Source organism: Rattus norvegicus, chromosome 13 (genome assembly GCF_036323735.1).
Source record: "Rattus norvegicus strain BN/NHsdMcwi chromosome 13, GRCr8, whole genome shotgun sequence".
Taxonomy (NCBI): domain Eukaryota; kingdom Metazoa; phylum Chordata; class Mammalia; order Rodentia; family Muridae; genus Rattus; species Rattus norvegicus.
The window spans coordinates 81,197,856-81,216,783 of record NC_086031.1 but is presented as its reverse complement, the minus strand read 5'-3'; the positions used below and the strand labels follow the sequence as shown (position 1 = coordinate 81,216,783).

General features: G+C 41.9%; 1 long non-coding RNA gene across 6 annotated transcripts in view; it reads right to left on the bottom strand.

The window, feature by feature from the left end:
* LOC120096308 (uncharacterized) overlaps positions 1-18,928 on the bottom strand; it is a 31,201-nt gene that overhangs the window by 10,194 nt on the left and 2,079 nt on the right. For 2 of the 6 annotated variants that reach the window (XR_005492617.2, XR_010057092.1), the window contains exons 2-3: positions 4,812-4,879; positions 4,542-4,608 (exon numbers count right to left, since the gene is read on the bottom strand). This is a non-coding gene — a long non-coding RNA (uncharacterized LOC120096308). Of the gene's footprint in view, positions 1-4,541; positions 4,609-4,811; positions 4,880-6,007; positions 6,050-18,928 lie in introns of all 6 variants that reach the window. The other 4 variants (XR_005492615.2, XR_005492616.2, XR_005492618.2 and 1 more) reach the window with 3 other exon arrangements.

Genomic DNA, 18,928 nt, shown 5'->3' with positions numbered 1-18,928 from the left:
TGATAATTAAAACTAGAAGAATGCACACAAGTGTGTGAGTATGTGAGTGTGTGTATGTCATACATTATTTGAGTTAGTTTCCATTCAGATCCTTAAATATTCTCAATCTCCACATGCCTAGTACTACGCTAGATTCATTGGGGTATTCAATTAAAGTCCATGGCAAAAGCTGGTATCCTGTGGAACCCGTCCTTCCTACAATCAAAATACATGTGAATAAGCCCATAAAATTTTAAGATAGACAATTATGAAAGAGAAAATCATGCTTTAGAAAGAGTAGCAAAAGAAGATGGAATGTTCGCAAAGGAAAACTGAGGAAAGGACATCCAGTCTCCTTGATATGCGTCTAGTCCTTCACTATCTAAGAATGTAAACCAGGAAACCATGTCTGAGATCATCGGGAAGACTGGCCTGTCCGGGAAAGTAATTGGTAAGAAGTAAGAGGCTGTGAGATGCCCATCACTGCAAGCTTACCTCATCGATGTGGAAGCATATGGAAGCAGTTACAGACAGCTTTTCACTTAGGCCATTGACCAGGTAAGCCTTCGTAGTTAAATTGGTATTGCCCCATTTTGCAGACAGAAAACTATAATTCACCCCAAATCCTGCAGTTAGTAAGTAGTGAGAGGCCCAGATTCGATCCCAAGTCTCTCTGTTGCTAAATTACCCATGCTCCATATGGCCTAGATAAGTGAGGAAGGGAAAGCCAGATCAAACCTCAGAAATTATAGTTTCCAGGTAAATAGAAAATTATAGCATGGCACCTATACAATGGAATTTCATTCAGTCATGAAAAAAAACTATGAAATTTGCAGAAAATGATAGATCTAGAAACTGCTATATTGCTAATTACTAAATTAACCCAGACTTAGAAAGGCAAATAGTGCATTACTTCCTCACATCTGATCCTAGCTCATAAAAAAAAAAATGTTTACACATGTGGATGTAAATGTGTCAGTTATGAAACAAGAGGACCATGAGAAGGGAAACAAATTCATTTTCACCATTGAGGATCAGTGGGCAAGTCAAAATGGTCTGCAAGTTCCAGAATCTTCTTTCATGGTCTCTGAGGTCTCACCATACCCTGGGGAGCTTACACACCTGCTGTGGTCATAAGACAACAGAGCAGTGAAGGTGTTCCTGACCCCGACTGTCTTGACCAGAGGTCAGGTCAAGATTGGCCTCTAGATACATGTTGCTTTGCAGGTTAGCATAATAGAAAGTTATGTTCTAATAACTCTGTGGGAAAGCTGGTCTCTCATGAATGCACTTTACAAGAGAAAAGAAGAAAACAACAGCACCTGGTGTTGACTGCTCACTGGGAGGTTTTAACAAGTGCCAAGTTTGAATATATGTTGACACCTGGTGGCTAAATCTAAGCTAACTTTCTATTCCAGTGTTATGCCAGAATAAGAAGATAAATGCTTGTGGTGGCCTTCCGACCATGTCGTTTCCCCAAACTGAAATCATATCTAAGTCTTTTCCCTGACTAGAAAAGCCCCCAAGATTACAAGCTGGTACAACCACTCAGGAAATCAGTCTGGAGGTTCTTCAGAAAATTGGACATTGACCTGAGGACCCAGCTGGGCATATACCTAAAAGATGCTCTTACATATAAGAAGGACACATGCTCCACTATGTTCATAGCAGCCTTATTAATAGCCAGAAGCCAGAAAGAACCCACACGCCCCTCAACAGAGAAATGGATGCAGAACATGTGGTACATTTACACAATGGAGTACTACTCAGCTATTAAAAACAAGGACCTCATAAAATTCATAGGCAAATGAATGGAACTAGAAAATACCATCCTGAGTGAGGTAACCCAGTCACAAAAAAACACACATGGTACGCACTCACTGATAAGTGGATTTTAGCCCAAAATCTCAAATTACCCAAGACACAATCCACAGACGACATGAAGCTCAAAAGAAGGAGGACCAAAGTGCGGATGCTTCAGTCCTTCTTAAAGGGGAACACACATATTCACAGGAGGAGATATGGAGACAAAGTTTGGAGCAGAGATGGAAGGAGCGACCACTCAGAACCTGTCCCACCTGGTGACCCAGCCCATATATATACAGCCACCAAACCCAGACAATACTGCTGATGCCAAGTGCATGCTGACAGGAACCTGACATAGCTGTCTCCTGAGAGGCTCTTCCCGAGCATGACAAATACAGAGATGAATGCTAGCAGCAAATAATTGAACTGAGAATGGGGTCCCCATTGGAGGAGTTTGAGAAAGGATCGAAGGAGCTGAAGGGGCTTGAACCCCATAAGAACAACAATACCAACCTACCAGAGCTCCCAGGGACTAAACCACTGCCCAAAGAGTACACATGGACAGACCCATGGCTCCAGCTGCATATGTAGCAGAGGATGGCCTTGTTGGGCACCAATGGGAGGAGAAGCCCTTGGTCCTGCCAAGGTTGGACTCCCCAGTGTAGGGGAATGTCAGGGCGGGGAGGTGGGAAGGGGTGGGTGGTTCAGGAGGGGGAACACCCTCATAGAAGCAGGGGGAGAGGGGATGGATGGGATAGGGGATTTATGGATGGGAAACCGGGAAAGGGAATAACACTTGAAATGTAAATAAAAAAATCCAATAAAAAAATTTAAAAAAGGAAAACCCCATAAGATTTATATCTACTCTGAAGAAGGGATGTCTTTAGGCCTGTCACACACATGTGCTGAACACATCAGTGAATCTTCTTTCTTCTCCTAAGAACTAACTGCTCTCTGAACTCTCTCTTCAGGGCATGGTGATGCGCGTGCATAACCCAGAATGTTGGAGGCAAGGATGAGGAAGACCATGAGTTCAAGGAGAGCCTGGGCTATTCGACTCTCTCAAGAAAATCAAACAAAAGAAGTCAGTTTCTCACGTAAATAAAATAACAATAGGCAAACGTTTCCTGCCCACAGCTGCAGGTATCTACTACTGCAGTTGCAGGTGAGATTTGTGGGTTTGATTATATTATCTAAGTGTTATCAGTCATTTAGCTGTTACATCGAAGAACTTAAACATTTTTAGCACTGTGCTAAATTTTTAAGGGAACTATAATGGGTCATATTTTCAGTTTACTGGAAAGACAGAGATATACCTAAATCAAATAGTATAAAAACTTTATAACTACACAGTAAATTGTACACTGTAGACACTGGGTATCATAGAAAAAGATAACGATGAGAGAAGAGAATGAAGAAAGCTTGGGGAATGTGTGGGGAATATCTGTCCCTGCCACTTTCCTAGCCCCCCATTCCTGCACACACACACACACACACACACACACACACACACACACACACACACACAGGTAAAAAGTTTTTTTTTCTTTTTTGCCTAGAAACTGCTTGTGGTAATTAACAACAATAGTAGTTGTAGTGGTAGTGGTATAGTAGCAGCAGCAGCAGCAGCAGCAGTAGTAGTAGTAGCAGTAGTAGTAGTAGTAGTGGTAGTAGTAGTAGTAGTAGTAGCAGTAGTATCAGCAGCAGCAGCAGCAGTAGTAGTAGTAGTAGTAGTAGTAGCAGTAGCAGTAGTAGTAGCAGCAGCAGCAGCAGGAGTAGTAGTAGCAGTAGTAGTAGTAGTAGTAGTAGTAGTAGTAGTAGTAGCAGTAGCAGTAGCAGTAGTATCAGCAGCAGCAGCAGCAGTAGTAGTAGCAGCAGCAGTAGTAGCAGTAGTAGTAGTAACAATAAAAACTGATTACATACCCAATTACCAACTTGACCAGGTGACTTTTTTTTTTTAGTAGCCCGTTTTTCCTTTTTGAGATTATAATTTGATTACATTTCTCTAATCCCTTTTCTTCCTCCAAAGCCTGTCATATAGTCCTTCCCCATTCTTCTTCAAATTCATACCCTCTTTTTTCACTACTTGTTCTTGCGTGCGTATATATATGTACATATGTATATATTCCTAAACATAGTCTGTTCCGTGTGTATAATGTTATCTGTGTGTATGTTTTCAGAGCTGACTACTTGTCACTGAACAACCAATTCGTGTGCTCTTCCCTGAGGAAGACCTGTCCTGCTCTGAGATTTCTTCAGTAGCTTAGTTCTCGGTGGAGTGTTAAGGCCTCGTGGACTTTTCTCCATCCAGTCTGGCATGATCATTTGTAGCCCCTCTAGTGCTTGTGATATACCATGGCATGGGAAAAAGCTAAGTTCTAATAACCATGTGGGCACACTAGGGACTATAATGAATGTACTTTACGAATAAAAAAATAGCAGCTGGCAGCTGAAATCATTTGATTATCTCATGAATTATGTTTTTCCTAGAAACTGTGTGTGGTAATAATAATAAATGACAACAACAACAAGAATACTGATTACATACCCACCTACCACCTTGACCAGGTGACTTGCTTTGGATAATGGAAGCAAGTGGGATGCGTGCGTTTGGACTAACTAGCAATTCTAAATGTGCACGTCTGGTTCTTGGAGCCTCTAGCATCTCTCTCTGCCCTCTGCTGTGAAAACAGTATATACTGGATACGGCACAGAAACTGTCCTTAAACAAGCCAAGAAGAAATGGTCAAACTCACTGAGTGAGGATGTTCACAACACAGAGCCAACTTCTGGTACAAGAAAAATCCAGCACTTAAATCTAACCTAGAGATGTCAAAAGAATAGAAATCAGTTGAACATCCTCAATCTCAGAGTCACCCGATCTGATGCACTGACATCTGTCGTTCATTTTACTTCATGGATGAAAGCTACATCCAGTTGATAGAGGGAGAACACTCAGCCCTGGCCCCAAGATAGTTTGTCTGGGAATTAATTACTCCTGGTAGGCAGACCTGTGCACTGCTTACCTTGTGTGGAAGGAGACATAGAATCCGCCTTCACTCCTGAGCAGTAGACAGTGGATTAGCTGGTTGGTCTGGATCCCAGAGAAAGCAAAATTACAAGATTAGAAACCAAGAAATCATGAAAAGGCAAGTAGATGGATTCATTAAAATTGCCATGAAGAGCCCCATGCTTCACATTGATGCCCAACACAGGACTCTCTCTGTCTCCTTCTCCCTCTTCCCCTACCCCTACCTCTACCCCCCTTTCTCTCTCTCACATACGCACAATCATACAATGGCCAGGTTCCTTCCCCATTGAGCCTTTTGCTGATACAGTGGGTCTATGATGAATATGGGGTCCAGGCTTGGGTGCTGTACATAGACCCAACCGATGGTATGGAGCCCCTCCCATTAACACAGCTTTAGCTCCTGCTCCTGCTGGATGCTCATGGGCCAGGAGCAGAGGCCAACTCCGAGCTTTGAGGTGGCTCAGAGGGGAGTGGTGAACTCTTCATTGGTGAGTTGATGATCTCACCAATGATTTCTCAGACCTTGTGCTCTGTGAAAGAGGAAGCAGACTGTCCTTGCTAAATTGTTACTCCAGGTGTGGTTTCCTTTCTTCATCCCACCATCACTCCAAGACCCTGCAGAATATCTGGTGTATCAGCAGAAGACACCACACCGCGTAACTGCAGACCGAGATACCTATTTACCAGTAACCGGCTGAGAAACTGACTCTAAGCCTCATTTGCCTCATTCTTAAAACAAGAGATTTCGGGATCTGTTAAATTAGTTTTCTTGTTGCTCTGACAAGCAAGGGACAGAGGGTTTATTTGCATTCACATTTCAGGAGCTGCATGGTGGCCAGAAGAACTCTCTACTGTGGCACCAGAAGCATGAGGCTGGGGACTGGAAAGATGGCTCAGAGGTTAAGAGCACTTGTAAGAGACCCAGGTATGAGTCCCAGATCCCACAAGGTGACTCACAACCATCTGGAACCCCATTTCCAGGGGATCTAACAGTACTGCCCATACTTCATGCAGTCAGAACATTCATATGCACCGAGTAAAATAGATAATTCTAAAACCAATGATTAAAAACAGAAGCAAGAAGACGAAGCATGAGGCCGCTAGACTACAAAGCAGAGAGAGGACAGAAAGGAGGATACACCTCCCTCCCAACCCCACCTCACTGCATCCCAGGCCACCTCAGAGATTCACCTGCTCCGAAGGCTGTGCAACCTCCCCAAACAATGGCATCGTCTGGAAAACAAGGCCAGGAGTGAATAATAGTGACTAATGATATCAATGTAATGCTCCGGAGATTAATGTATAAATTCCTAGTTAATTTCAGCTATATTAATGGTTTGTTTTCTGTCCCTGCCCTCAAGCTGGAGGACAGAACGTGATGGGGATCAGTTCCTCAAACCCGGCTGTCAGTTATCCCATTGGCAGAGTGAATTCAAAGATCACGGATACACAGACAGCTTCACCAGTCACCTTACAGCCTTCTGTCCTTCTGCCAGGGCCTCTCCACCTCCAGCCTCGAGCTAATACAAAAGGAAACCACTTTATGGTAAATGAGTCCTGATTGTCCTGGGGGTAGAAAACTGAGTTATGGAACGTGGCTGAGCAGTTGTTAACTTGGAAGCCAAATCAGCCTGGTGCTTGGTTTAGTTTTTCTTAGGGGTGAGAAAAGGGCAGGTGCTTCTTCAGGAAGTTAAAGAAGATACATTAAAGCATTTGCACCCTTAAAATGGTATGTGTGTGCATGTGTGCCTATGTGTGTGTGTGAAAGTTGTAAATGTATGAAAATTATAATATATAGATATAATATATATTATAGATATATATATTTGACACACACACACACACACACATATAAATATATATACTATCTTTCCCAAAACAACTATTCAATAAGGATTGGTCCTAGGCTGAGGGAGATGAAGACAGTGATAGATCTTAAGAAAATTTTCACTAACCTAACAAGTGTAGTGGAACTAGATTGTTTAAGTTTTCTTCATTGTTTAAGTGGCTACATAAAAGTTATTTATTTCCTTTCTTAGAAAGCCTATTCACATTAGATAATGCCAAACCGACTTTTCCCATAAATATCCAACACCTAATTCTGGCCCCAATGCTTTGCCAACTCATGAAAGCCAACTGATGAACTACACTTGTCAAACTACTTAAAAATTAAAATTAAATAAAGTATATTAAACACTCTTTGCAAAACACACACACACACACACACACACACACACACACACACACCTGTGGCATGCAGGTGAGCTGGTCCCAGGACTTAGAATCAGAAGCGTCCCTGCCTCTCACCTGGACAAAGTGGAAGAACCAGCCCTAGTGGCTCAGGTGCAGGAGAGCTAGAGGGCTGGCCAGCTCAGCTCCACCCAGGCCCAGAACCAGGACTCTGAGTTGGCTCACACCAACAGCTACGCCATCCATGAACTGCTGGAGCATGTAAAGGGGCCAGCCCTGCATATCCAAAGCTGCAAGTTCTCCATGACACTGAGCATTAAAAGGATATCCAAAAGGAGTCCCCGGTGAGGGTCCAGCATTGAGTAGCAAAAGCCAGAAGCCTTGAACCACACAATGAGCATCTGCAGGCAAAGCTGTTTGGACAGACGGGGTATGGACAGACAGGATATACTGTGTAACACCTGACATATAGCAGCTTCCACAGCAATGTTTTGTTTTGTTTTGTGGAGAGGTTGCAAGGGCGAAAGGCAGAAATAAAGGGACAGGAGAGATGTGTTATAGTTAGGCCTGGCTCTTCCTCCCAGCCTCATGCTCTCAGAAATAAAGCTCAAACTCAAAACATATTTACAAATACCTTGGCCATAGAGCAAGGCTCTTCTCTGACTAGAATCATAACTTAAGATAACCCACTTATTTTCACCCACATTCTTCCACCTGGGTGGTCACCTGTGCTCAGGAACCATGCGTCTGTCTCCTCACATCTTCGCAGGCAGATCTTACCGAGCCTGGCTCTATCCCAGAATTCTTTCTCCTCCTGGGTGTCCCACCTTCTATTTCCTGCCTAAGCCATGGGCCATACCTTTTCATTGACAAGTGATGCAACCACAAAATACACGAGATATTCTCTCTACAGAGATGACTGGGAAATTCACAAGGAATCAATAAGAGGGTTTTTTAAGTATAGTAATCATAATACCGGTCTGATTATCTGTGCCTGTAAGTTTGGTTTATCTCCTAGTTATAGCAAAGCCATCTTGTGAGGCAGGAGGGGCAGGAGAGATGAGACGCTGGGATGGGGTTGTCTGCCATGCCGTTGCTGCTGTAGCACTTGCGGCCTCATGAGTTCACCCCTCAGGTGCTGAGTGGTGCCCATTAGCAGCTTTCTTAGCACTCACCACATCACCAATTAGAAAAAGCTCAGTCACCAAGAGGCTCGGAATTCCCAGAAGGCATAGTTCTCTCTGGGACTTAACCTTATCTTCTATTCTTCCTTTTAAAGATAACAGGGACACTGTGCAGCTTCTGAGAATCCACCGAACGAATCCATTATTAATGGAAAACAGATGCCAACAGCCTGTCGTCTACACTGGACCACTGAGCTACAATGGAATCTACCCAACGTACACTTTATTTTCCTAGCCCAACAGTTCACAATGGATCACAGGCTTACGGTATCACTCCATGCAGACAAATGCTTTTTTTTTCACTACAGGGAGGAACACAACCAACCAAAGAACTGATTCCACCCCAGGGCCAGTGAGATGGACCAGCAAGGAAATGTGCTTACTGCCAAGCGTAAAGACCCAAGCTCAATTCTAGGGAGCCACATGGGAGAAAGAGAAAATGAACTATGTAGATTGTCCTCTGGCCTCTGCATGCACATTGTGGCACACATGCATATGCATGACACAGACACACACAAACACACACACAAATATACAAACATACACAGACACACACACACACACAGAAACATGCACATACAGACTCACTCACTCATACACACACACACACACACACAAATATATATACGTAAATAAATTTTTAAAAAAAGAAAATGATTTCATGCAAGTCTAGCTTGATGAACCAGTGAGTTTCTCAGGGTTTCTTAGGGATCATGAGCAACTCGTAGGTTGATCTCATCAAAGAACAGCTCCTCCCCCTCCCACAGTTGTTAATCATGTTTATATCTCGAAAGTTGTGGGGCCTCATGTGGCCCTTCCACAATGAAATGTTAACAAACCTAATGTTGTGAGGGTCTGGCATGGTAATCAAAGTTGCCCTGACTTCAGGAGTAATGACCATGTCAGGACAGAGTTCTACAATACCAGACTGTGTGTACTGGTTAAGCTCTCAAATATTCTGAAGTTTCTATAAGTCGTAACTGTAACTATTCACACTGAATGACTCTTTTCCTGAACTGCTCCTGAATTACCCCTCAGGGCTCACAAATACTATTTTCTGTCTTAGGCACTCTAACCACAGACCCTTCTCTTAGATCTGACCAAAGGATAATCAGAGATTAATTCACCAACTGCTCATTTTATTTCTACTTATTTACACTCTGTGCTCAAATTCATACCAAATGTCACCTGTTCCAAAAAGCCGCTCCTCCTCTCCTGGCTCTACTGAGCCTTCCACAGACCAAGGTTAGTAAGGACAGACAGTGCTCTTCGGTGTGGGGTTCACACACTAGGCATGGTGTGCTTCCTCTACTGTGGGAGAGAGGTATTCCTCTTGATGATCATGGGATTTTGCAGGCTATTTTTTTAAAGGATAACTCATTAATTTATATAATCAAGAATATGTATGGGGTTGGGGATTTAGCTCAGTGGTAGAGCGCTTGCCTAGGAAGCGCAAGGCCCTGAGTTCGGTCCCTAGCTCCGAAAAAAAAGAATCAAAAAAAAAAAAGAATATGTATATTTATCAAAAATACAAAATAGCAAAATTCAAGAAAACATATAAAATTGCTGCTAAATAATACACTATGGCGCAGACATAGTTTTCTATTAAAGCAACCTCTCATTGGACATTTTTCGTGTCCCCCTGTCTTACTCCCTCTTGATTTTCTTCTGTGTTTTTCCAGGGAGTATTTGTGTGTAATAGACACTGTGGGAGAAATTCAGCACACAGCGGACCCCCTGGCTTATTCACTTTACACAAAGCAGGGAAGTGAGGTTAGAAAGGCGAGGGGTAATCTCTCCATGATCAAGATAGAGGAGAGGGCATTGGAGGTTTGATGTACTTGATTCTGAAGCCCGGAGTCTTTGTAATCTAAAAAATATACATTTTGTAAGTAACGCCCTTGTTATTCTTAACAATCCCACTTTTAATTTGTTTAGAGCTGGGGGAGTGGTTTCCAAATAACAAATAAGAAATAGAGTTTCTCTATTGCTTCCTTCCTTTTTACTGTGAATTTTTCATCTGTCTCCCACACCCAGCCTTTGTTTGAAGAGCAGAGGAAGCTCTCGGCCCTCAGCCCTCCTTGCTCTGCACGGCATGTGGCTCAGGTCGTGGCCCTGTGTCTTATTTCTTTTCCAAGGCACTTTCTCAGATGTATAAACTTAGGAAAGGGGAGAGACAGGTCTGAGGAGATTGACTAGACACCAGGGGTAGAACCCCTCACCCTCAGGTGAAAGTGGAGCCCGCTAAAGCGGCGCTAGAGCCAGGTGGCTGGATGTCAGGACCACATCTGTCTCTTACTATTTGGTGTCACCACAGGGAGGTCACCTAATCTACCTTCATGTCAGCTTTCTTATCTATAAAACAGCACAAATTGTAGGAGTCAAAAAAGATATCCAAGTGTCCCGAATCATCAAAGTGCTAGCACATCTGACTCGCCAGTATCAGTGTGGGGAAAACCCTCCGCAGGGGAAATGGGAACGTCACATCCGGCCTCTACTCAGCACTTTACATTTCTGGGCCATTTCCAAAAGCTGAAAATGTTCCAACAAACTTAAGATGATAGAACAACGACCAGAGGCAAAAGGACTTAAGAAACACTGCGAGCAGTGATGTGCCGATTCCAAGTACAAATAGGAAGGGAGAAAACTTGTCTTTGGGAATAAAAAAAGTCTAATCGTACCATCTCTGGCCCGGATCCCTTACTTCCCATTTCTGTTCCCCTTTCCTGTCAGTAATTGATAATAATAGCCTCTGTGAAGTGCGGCTGTGAGATGATGCCAGCCCTTCCTCGGGTCTCCCACCTTCTCTGGCAGCTGTTACTGGGCAGAGAACAGCTCCAGGTCTTTGAGACTGGAGCCTCGGCCTCTGCAGGAGCCGCAGCCATGTGTAAGTCCAGCAGCACTGGCCTAGTAGCACGCTCTTTTTGCTGTTTATAGGAATTCTGAAGGATAACAGTGTGTTGTGGGTGTCTCAAAGCAACACCGCACAGCTAAGAAAAAGTTTTAATGCAAAAGTGAGTGGTTGAGAGGTGTCTGTATTCTCAGACTGAGAGCCGTTCACAATCATCTGAAGATCTTGTTTCAAATAAGCTGCCTTAGTGATCAGCTACTCTCATTGCACAGCTACTCACGTTGAAGCGTCTGATATTTGGGTTGAAAATAAAGTCATCACTTTTTAATATTTGAAATATTAATTATTAATATTTCATATTTGAAAATCTCAATTTTATTTTTTTGCATTCACTTACTCTGTGTGTGTCTGTGTGTGTGCATGCGTGCGTGTGTGTGTGTGTGTGTGTGTGTGTGTGTGTGTGTGTGTGTGTGTGAAGACCTGGGGACAATCTCAGGGAGTAGGTTCTCTCCTTCCATCATGTGGTCCCAGGGTGGAACTCAGGTGCTCAGGTTTGGCAGTAAAACCCTCTACCCACGGAGCCATCTTGGCAACCCAGATACATCCTCTTTAAAAATGTCTAAATCAATAAGTAGAAATCATTCTAAAACCCAGTCAGTCCGTCCTGAAAAACGTCAACTGATGATTGCTGCAAAATATAGTTTTGGGGTGCCCTCTAGTGTTAATATATTGATACTATACCAACCACAGCTTTAGGAATCTATATTGCAAGGGGTAAGCTCTGAATTGCAGGGCTTCAGAGATTTTTATCCTAGGATTGATTCTTGCTGCTGATATGCCCTTCCCGTGACTATCACATAGCCTAATGATTCCTGGGCATTAGCCTACCCTATTAGATTTTCTGCAGATCGATAAAGATATCCTATCATGTAGTAATGCTGTGCAGACAAATTGATGATTTCATAATTCCTGATAATGATTTTATAGAATTCCTAAATGTATACAAGTAACTTCCAGCTCTGTGAAAAGCTGAAAATAGGGCTCAGTAAACCTACATGTGTCCATGTGTCACAAACTAATTGCACTAGGATAAGAAAGCAGATAAGATCGGGCAGATTTACAACAACAACGGAAAACCATTAATTCTCGGTCAGGTCCAAGGATGAAGCCACATGTGTGAGCTAAGCAAGGCCATGGGAAACTGTTGTTTTGAACTTACAATGAGCTTACAGAATGAAGCACTGCTTTGAACTTACTACTTACATCCTTCTGTAACTCTCCCTTGTGTAACATTTTATCTGTGAGGTAATTTTTTTAAAAACTTACCTATAAGATAGATTAAAAAAAACTTTAGTCTAAGAAGGTTTAAGAAGGCCAGAGAGAAGGATCAAAGTGTGGCTTGGGGGGCTTTGCCCCAGTCACTAAGTGTATACATGTATATGTCTGTTTGCTGCTACATGCATGTGTAGGTATGTGTGTACATATGTAAGTATGCAAAGACACTTGTGAGGTTGATGAGACGGGTGGTGGGGCCCACCAGGGTGTGTGTATATGTGTGTGCTTGAAGTCTCCCTTTCTCCATTTTCTTTTCTCTCTGGTTCATGAAGGGTTACCAAGCTACAAGCCTCTTGCCTGGCCAGCAGGAGGTTCCTTTTTTCTTAATTCCCTGCTGCTGCCAGCAAGAGTTTATTACCAGAAACCAACAGCTTTTGGTCTCAGAAAAGCAGAGTTAAAAAGGTAAATATTATTATAAGTAAACAATTTTAGCCCTCACAAAACTAAGTTCTTGCCCCTGAAATCCGCTAACGTTAACATCTCTACCTTCCTATATATTATATCTTTAGAATGAAGATCAAAAAGGAATATAAATAATATGTTTAAGACATAAAAATATATGTAGAATTAATATTAAACATCTGTAAGGTAGGGGCTAAAGAGATGGCTCAGCAGTTAAGAGCACTGACTGCTCTCCCAGAGGACCCAATTCCCAGCAACCACATGGTGGCTCATAACCATCTGCATTAGGATCCAATGTTCTCTTCTGGTGTGTCTGAAGACAGTGACAGTGTACTCACAAACATGAAATAAATAAATTTTTAAAAATCTACAAGGTAAAAAACCTGTAATCAAAACATGCTACTAGGAGCTGGGGAGATGGCTCAGGGGTTAAGAGCACTGACTGCTCTCCCAGAGGTCCAAAATCCCATTCCCAATAACCACATGACAGCTCACAACCATCTTTAACTCCAGTTTCGGAGATCTGACTGCCTTTTCCGGACTCTGTAGACATCTTTTGGCACAAAATGTTGCACTAACATACTTGCAAGAGAACACACACACACACACACACACACACACACAAATTTTTAAAAATAAAAATAAAAACACAACTAGAGAGAAATCACTTAGCCTCAAACGGAAACTCTACAAAGGGGGAGGGAAAATAACTATAAATACACCAGAGAGCAATAATAAACTGGCAATAATAATACATAAGCTATCTATAGTTAGCTTAAATGTAAGTGAATAAAAATCTCCAATTAAAAGATGTAGAGTGATTAAATGGGTTTTTAAAAACTACAAACAACTATGTAGTCTGTATGAAGAGGACACAGGAGGCTCTTTATCTAATGATGGAGGTGTGGCTTCAGCCACAGGCATTAGTGATTGTATGAAAATATCTAAGAAATTTCCAATAAGTCTGAAGGGAAAGATAAACTCCAGTCCAATACCAATACGGCCTTAAACACATCACCGTCACTGTGGATGGATCATTCGGGAAGAAAACCAATACCCCAGAGATAATTACATCTAGGCAAAGTGAACCTACCAGACATCTACAAGGATTCTGCCCACCAGCTACAAACACACACTCTTCTAAATATCATATTTAATGTTATCCAGGATGTGTCATGTGACAGACCATAAAACAACAGCTTCGGGCTGGAGAGATGGCTCAGTGGTTAAGAGCACTGACTGCTCTTCCAGAGGTCCTGAGTTCAAATCCCAGCAACCACATGGTGGCTCACAACCATCTGTAACGAGATCTGATGCCCTCTTCTGGTGTGTCTGAAGACAGCTACAGTGTACTCATATGCATAAAATAAATAAATCTTTAAAAAAAAAAAACAGCTTCTAACCTTTTTAAGATTGAAACCATATTACTTTTTCTAAAAACAAATGACAAGAAAAGTTTTATGAACTATATATATGCATATACATATACACATATACATACACACACATACATATATATAGGTAATATATATATTATAGGTAATATATATATATATAGAGAGAGAGAGTAAACTTCTTAACTAAATGACTCAGTTAAGAACTAATAAAGATGTTTTTGATTTCTTGGGATAAATGATAATGAAAATATCACATACCAAAAGATTTAGGGCAGAAAGTTCACAAATGAACAACTTATCAGTGCAACACAAAAAAACTAAAAACCAAGAACAAATGAAACCCAAATCTAGTAGAAGAAAGAATAAAGATCGGAACAGAAACCAGTGAGGTGAGAGCAAAGTACAAAAACCCAATGAACCAAAGAATTTATTCCAAAATAAAAAAAACTGACAAGCCCTTAGCAAGACCAAGCAAAAAAGATAGAAGACTCATATAAATTAAACAAAAGTCAGAAATGAAAATGTAGATATTGCCACCAGCCTCACAGAAGTATTATCGATCACTAGAGACTGCTAGGAGCATCTCCACATTAGATTATTCTTCTAATAATCTAAAATTAACAGACACAAACACCTCATCAAGACCCAATCATGAAGAAAATTTCATAGCTTGGTGTTATTGTTTGAATGTGAAATGTCCCACGGAGGATGTGTGACCCCGTTGGAGGTGCTATCTGGACTGGGGAGAGGCCTGTAACCTTTAGGAGGCAGAACCTTGGTAAAGGAAGTATGTCCCTGATGATCAGCCTTAGGGGTCATAGCCTACTGCTTCTGAACTGCCAAATGAGAGGTAAGCCTCATATTCCTGCCACGGTAACTGACTGTGTCCCCAAAGAACTGTGAGCCAAAATAACGCCTTTCCTTCTTAAGTCGCTTTTGCCAAAGTACTTTATCATTTAAAAAGATAGGAAACTAATACAGGCAATAACAAATAACAAAACTGAAAAGTTTCATATCAAAGACTAGGCAGTGGGATATAAGTAAATAATGGGAGACTTGGGATATGCTTGGACGGTGGGGATTGTCCCCTTGTGTTCTATTATCTTCCATGAGAAAAGTTTCTGGGACCCTGAAGCCCAAAACAAACCTGAGCCCTAAAGCTGGAATCACAGACAGACAGACATCTGCAAGTAACGTAGCTACATGGGTAAGCCAAGGCCACGCCAGCTAGACAATAGTGGACTTCCCTTTGCAATGGCTTTTCTATGCCACACCAGAGATCTGCTTGGCTAATGCACAATTAGAAGTGCTGAGAGAAAACCCTTAAAGTGTATTTCTGACTGGGTAGCAGGTGTCCCAGAATCCATTATGGAAACTGGAAAGTGATGTGTTCGTTAGGCAGTGGTAAGACTGTCACTATGGTTACCTAAGTGACAGGCATCAGACGTAACGAAATGACTTTAAGTGAAACTGTTGGTGGCGAATGAGCTGCTACCAGATGCATCTGATAAAGTACCAGAGCAAAGAGCCAAATGAGAGGAAAATGGTTTGGAAGTACACATGCATGAGAGATGGAAAAAACCCTTTCACATCAGACTCTTTCACATCAGACTGCAAGAATGGTCAGTAAGATCTGGCTCCAACCGGACAGGGTAATATGCACCTGTAATTCAGCATGCGGAAAGCCAAGACTTGAGCTGTGCAGTGAGATCCTGTTTTAGTAACAATATGGATAAGGTATATAGTTCAATGCCAAAGCATTCGCCTAGAGTATTCAAGGACCTGGACTCCAGGACCTCCTACATTATCCCCCCAAAAAACGACTAACGTAAGGCATCAGCCACTGTAGGCTCTTTCGGGAGAGCAAAAGCACGCACTTTGATGAGAGTTAAAGGGGGCATGAAATACATGGAGTATCCTTTCAGCTGCATGCAAGAATTGATGGGAACACTAACTGTCTTGTCTCAGAAGCTTGAAGTGACTAAAGTATTCTTACTGGGGTTAAGAGAGAGAATTGCGTCTTCAAAAGAACAGTGCAGGTTCTTTGGGCTAATGATAACAGTTGGAACCAAATTTTTAGAAAACTCAAACATTTTTAAGAGACTTATGGCAGGAAAGAAAGGGCTCTACAAACATGGCTTAAAAACAAACTGAGGAAATGAAGAAGAGCTAAGAGCACTCGATGTTCTTTTAGAGGACCCGGGTTCAATTCCCAGCACCCACAGAGTGACGTACAACTATCTGAAATTCCAACCCCAGAGAACTGATGCCCTCTTCCAGCATCTGCAGGTAGTCCTCACATACCTATACTCGCCAAAAGGACACATTTAAAATTGACTTTTAGCCATATTTAAGAGTCCACAGGCTTCCAACTCCTGAAGGAAGAAAGCAGGCTAGGAGGTCATTCTGTCAATAAGATCAATCTGTTCCCCAGTGCCCTCTGCAGAAGAGCTAAGGCAAGATAAGGGGTCCTCCAGAATACAAAGCCAAGTTACTGACGAATAATGGATTTTGGTATCACTCTCAGAAAAGATCTGAACCAAGGCCTAGGGCACAAACTTCCAAAGCAAGGAAATTTATCAACATTTGTCCACTGGAAATTCAGAATTGTTATGAATATGATTTAAATGTCCACCATCCCCTATTTTGTCAAATGAAATAATTATTTCTGTTATCCTGTCCCTAAGCCATTTTCTTAATTCATAATTTTATCAAGTAAACTTAATAAATGCTATTAACGTTTGTACTTTTTATTGGTGCTATGATTTGGTGAGGCTTTGGGATGTAATAGATTGGGTATGGGTACATATTTGAATGAAAGAACTCAGAGATAATGTTGCAAATTGAATTATTGGTCTTAATTTTTCATTTCCTAGTGGCAGTATTATTTGTTGACACCTTTGTCATGGTCTGATGGGGGACAGAATGAATTTCTATGTATGTTGACCTCAGCCTGCCCCCAGAAGTGTTAGGCCAGTGGGATATCAGTAGTGTCAAAACAAAAATTCAACTCTCACCTCAAAGGGGATAAGAAAGTTTTTTTTCCTTAAGTTTAATATGAGTAACTATGCCATGGAAAAACAGATTTAGGTCACTCCAGATCCCATGTTCCAACATGGTAACAATTTTGTGAAGGTTTTATAGTAACAGAACATAAGTCACAGATCAGGACATTTTTCAAAAGTCACGGTGGAAAGCCACACCTGCTAATCCTTCCCAAACAGTTCCACCAACTGGGAACCAAGAAACAAAATGTCTAAGCTTGTAGGAGCCATTCTCATTCACTGGGTATAGAATGAGATGTGTTATGGATGCTTCCTGGTGTGTCCCCTACCCCTTTCTACCTTCTCCCCAAGCCTATGGACAGCGTGTGTGTGTGTGTGTGTGTGTGTGTGTGTGTGTGTGTGTGTGTGTATCCTAGCCCTTTTTACCCTGTAAATTATTTATTATAGCTGGACACAAAAGTCTTGGTATTTTATTTACAAGATGTAAGCCTAGATTGGGCAGGTTGTGAACTATTCTAACTTACATCCCAGGAATATGTCCCTCGTTACTTGCTGTTTGAGTCTCACCTAGGTTATTTCTGTCCCATGAGCCTATCCTCAGGGTCAATTTCTCCTGGCCATGTGCTCATGTTCCATTTCCTTTCATGGCAGCCTTCTCCTCTCTGTGTCTCCTTTCTCCTCGCCCTGGTCTCTCCTGAGACCTCCCTTCATTGGATCCTCAAGTCCCGTCTTTCTCTCTCTACTGCCCAATCATAGGCTCTAGCCTATTATTAACCAAATTGGGGGGCAAGGTTTATACAACAAAGGCTGGTGTATCTGAGAATTCTCTCGTCTGGGGCAACCAGATCTTGAGGTTCAGAATTTAGCATTTGTAGGCATAGCAAAAGACTAACCCCCAACATTTGCCCCTTTTATCTAAATAAAAAGGCTCTTTCTCTGACAATAATAAATGGCATACAGTAAGAACAAATATGAAATAATTATAAAAACTGTTTGGTAAGATTTACATTCACAAAGTCCAGTCAGTTTGTAGTTGGCAACTTTGTATATTATCTATCCTCTCTTGGTGAGTTCAGAGGTTTGTACCTAAATCATTTTCTATCATAACTTGTATTACTAACCTAAAACATTTCCTTAGATCTAAAAAACATCCTAAACAACTTAAGCTTAATTGTAAGACCACAACTATCTAGTCTTCAACACCATCAGAGACTTGAGAAGGAATAAATATTGCCTGAGTACACAGGGAGTGCTGTGAGGCAACTTCCAAAACTATAGGGATGACAGAGAAAGTTGCCTGCCTAAAAACTCCCTCAAAATTTCTCTAAAACATTGGAGCATCTACGTCAGTCATATGGTCTGCACTACCTGATAGGTATAAAAACTGGTGAGGTGGGAAGTGCTCAAACCCTGGACATCTCAGAGATCTGAGACCACAGGAGCAGAGCTGCCTCTTCTCTGTCTCTGCCTGCTCTGGAGCATGTGACCACAACACCCTACTAAGGTGACCCCTGGCAGTTGGTCATGAGCATCACCAGTATCTTAACCTCAGACAATAGGAAGTCTATACTCTCCAAATCCCATCCTACTCCCCAAGATTCATACAGTCTTTGACCACATGGAATAAAGTATACAAGTTGTTTCACCAAGGATCAACTAGGACGGCTGTCTTTGCTAAGCTGCAACACTTGGGGAAAGGCTCTCTACCCCAAAGCACTCATCATCTCTATGGATATATTCTAAGACTA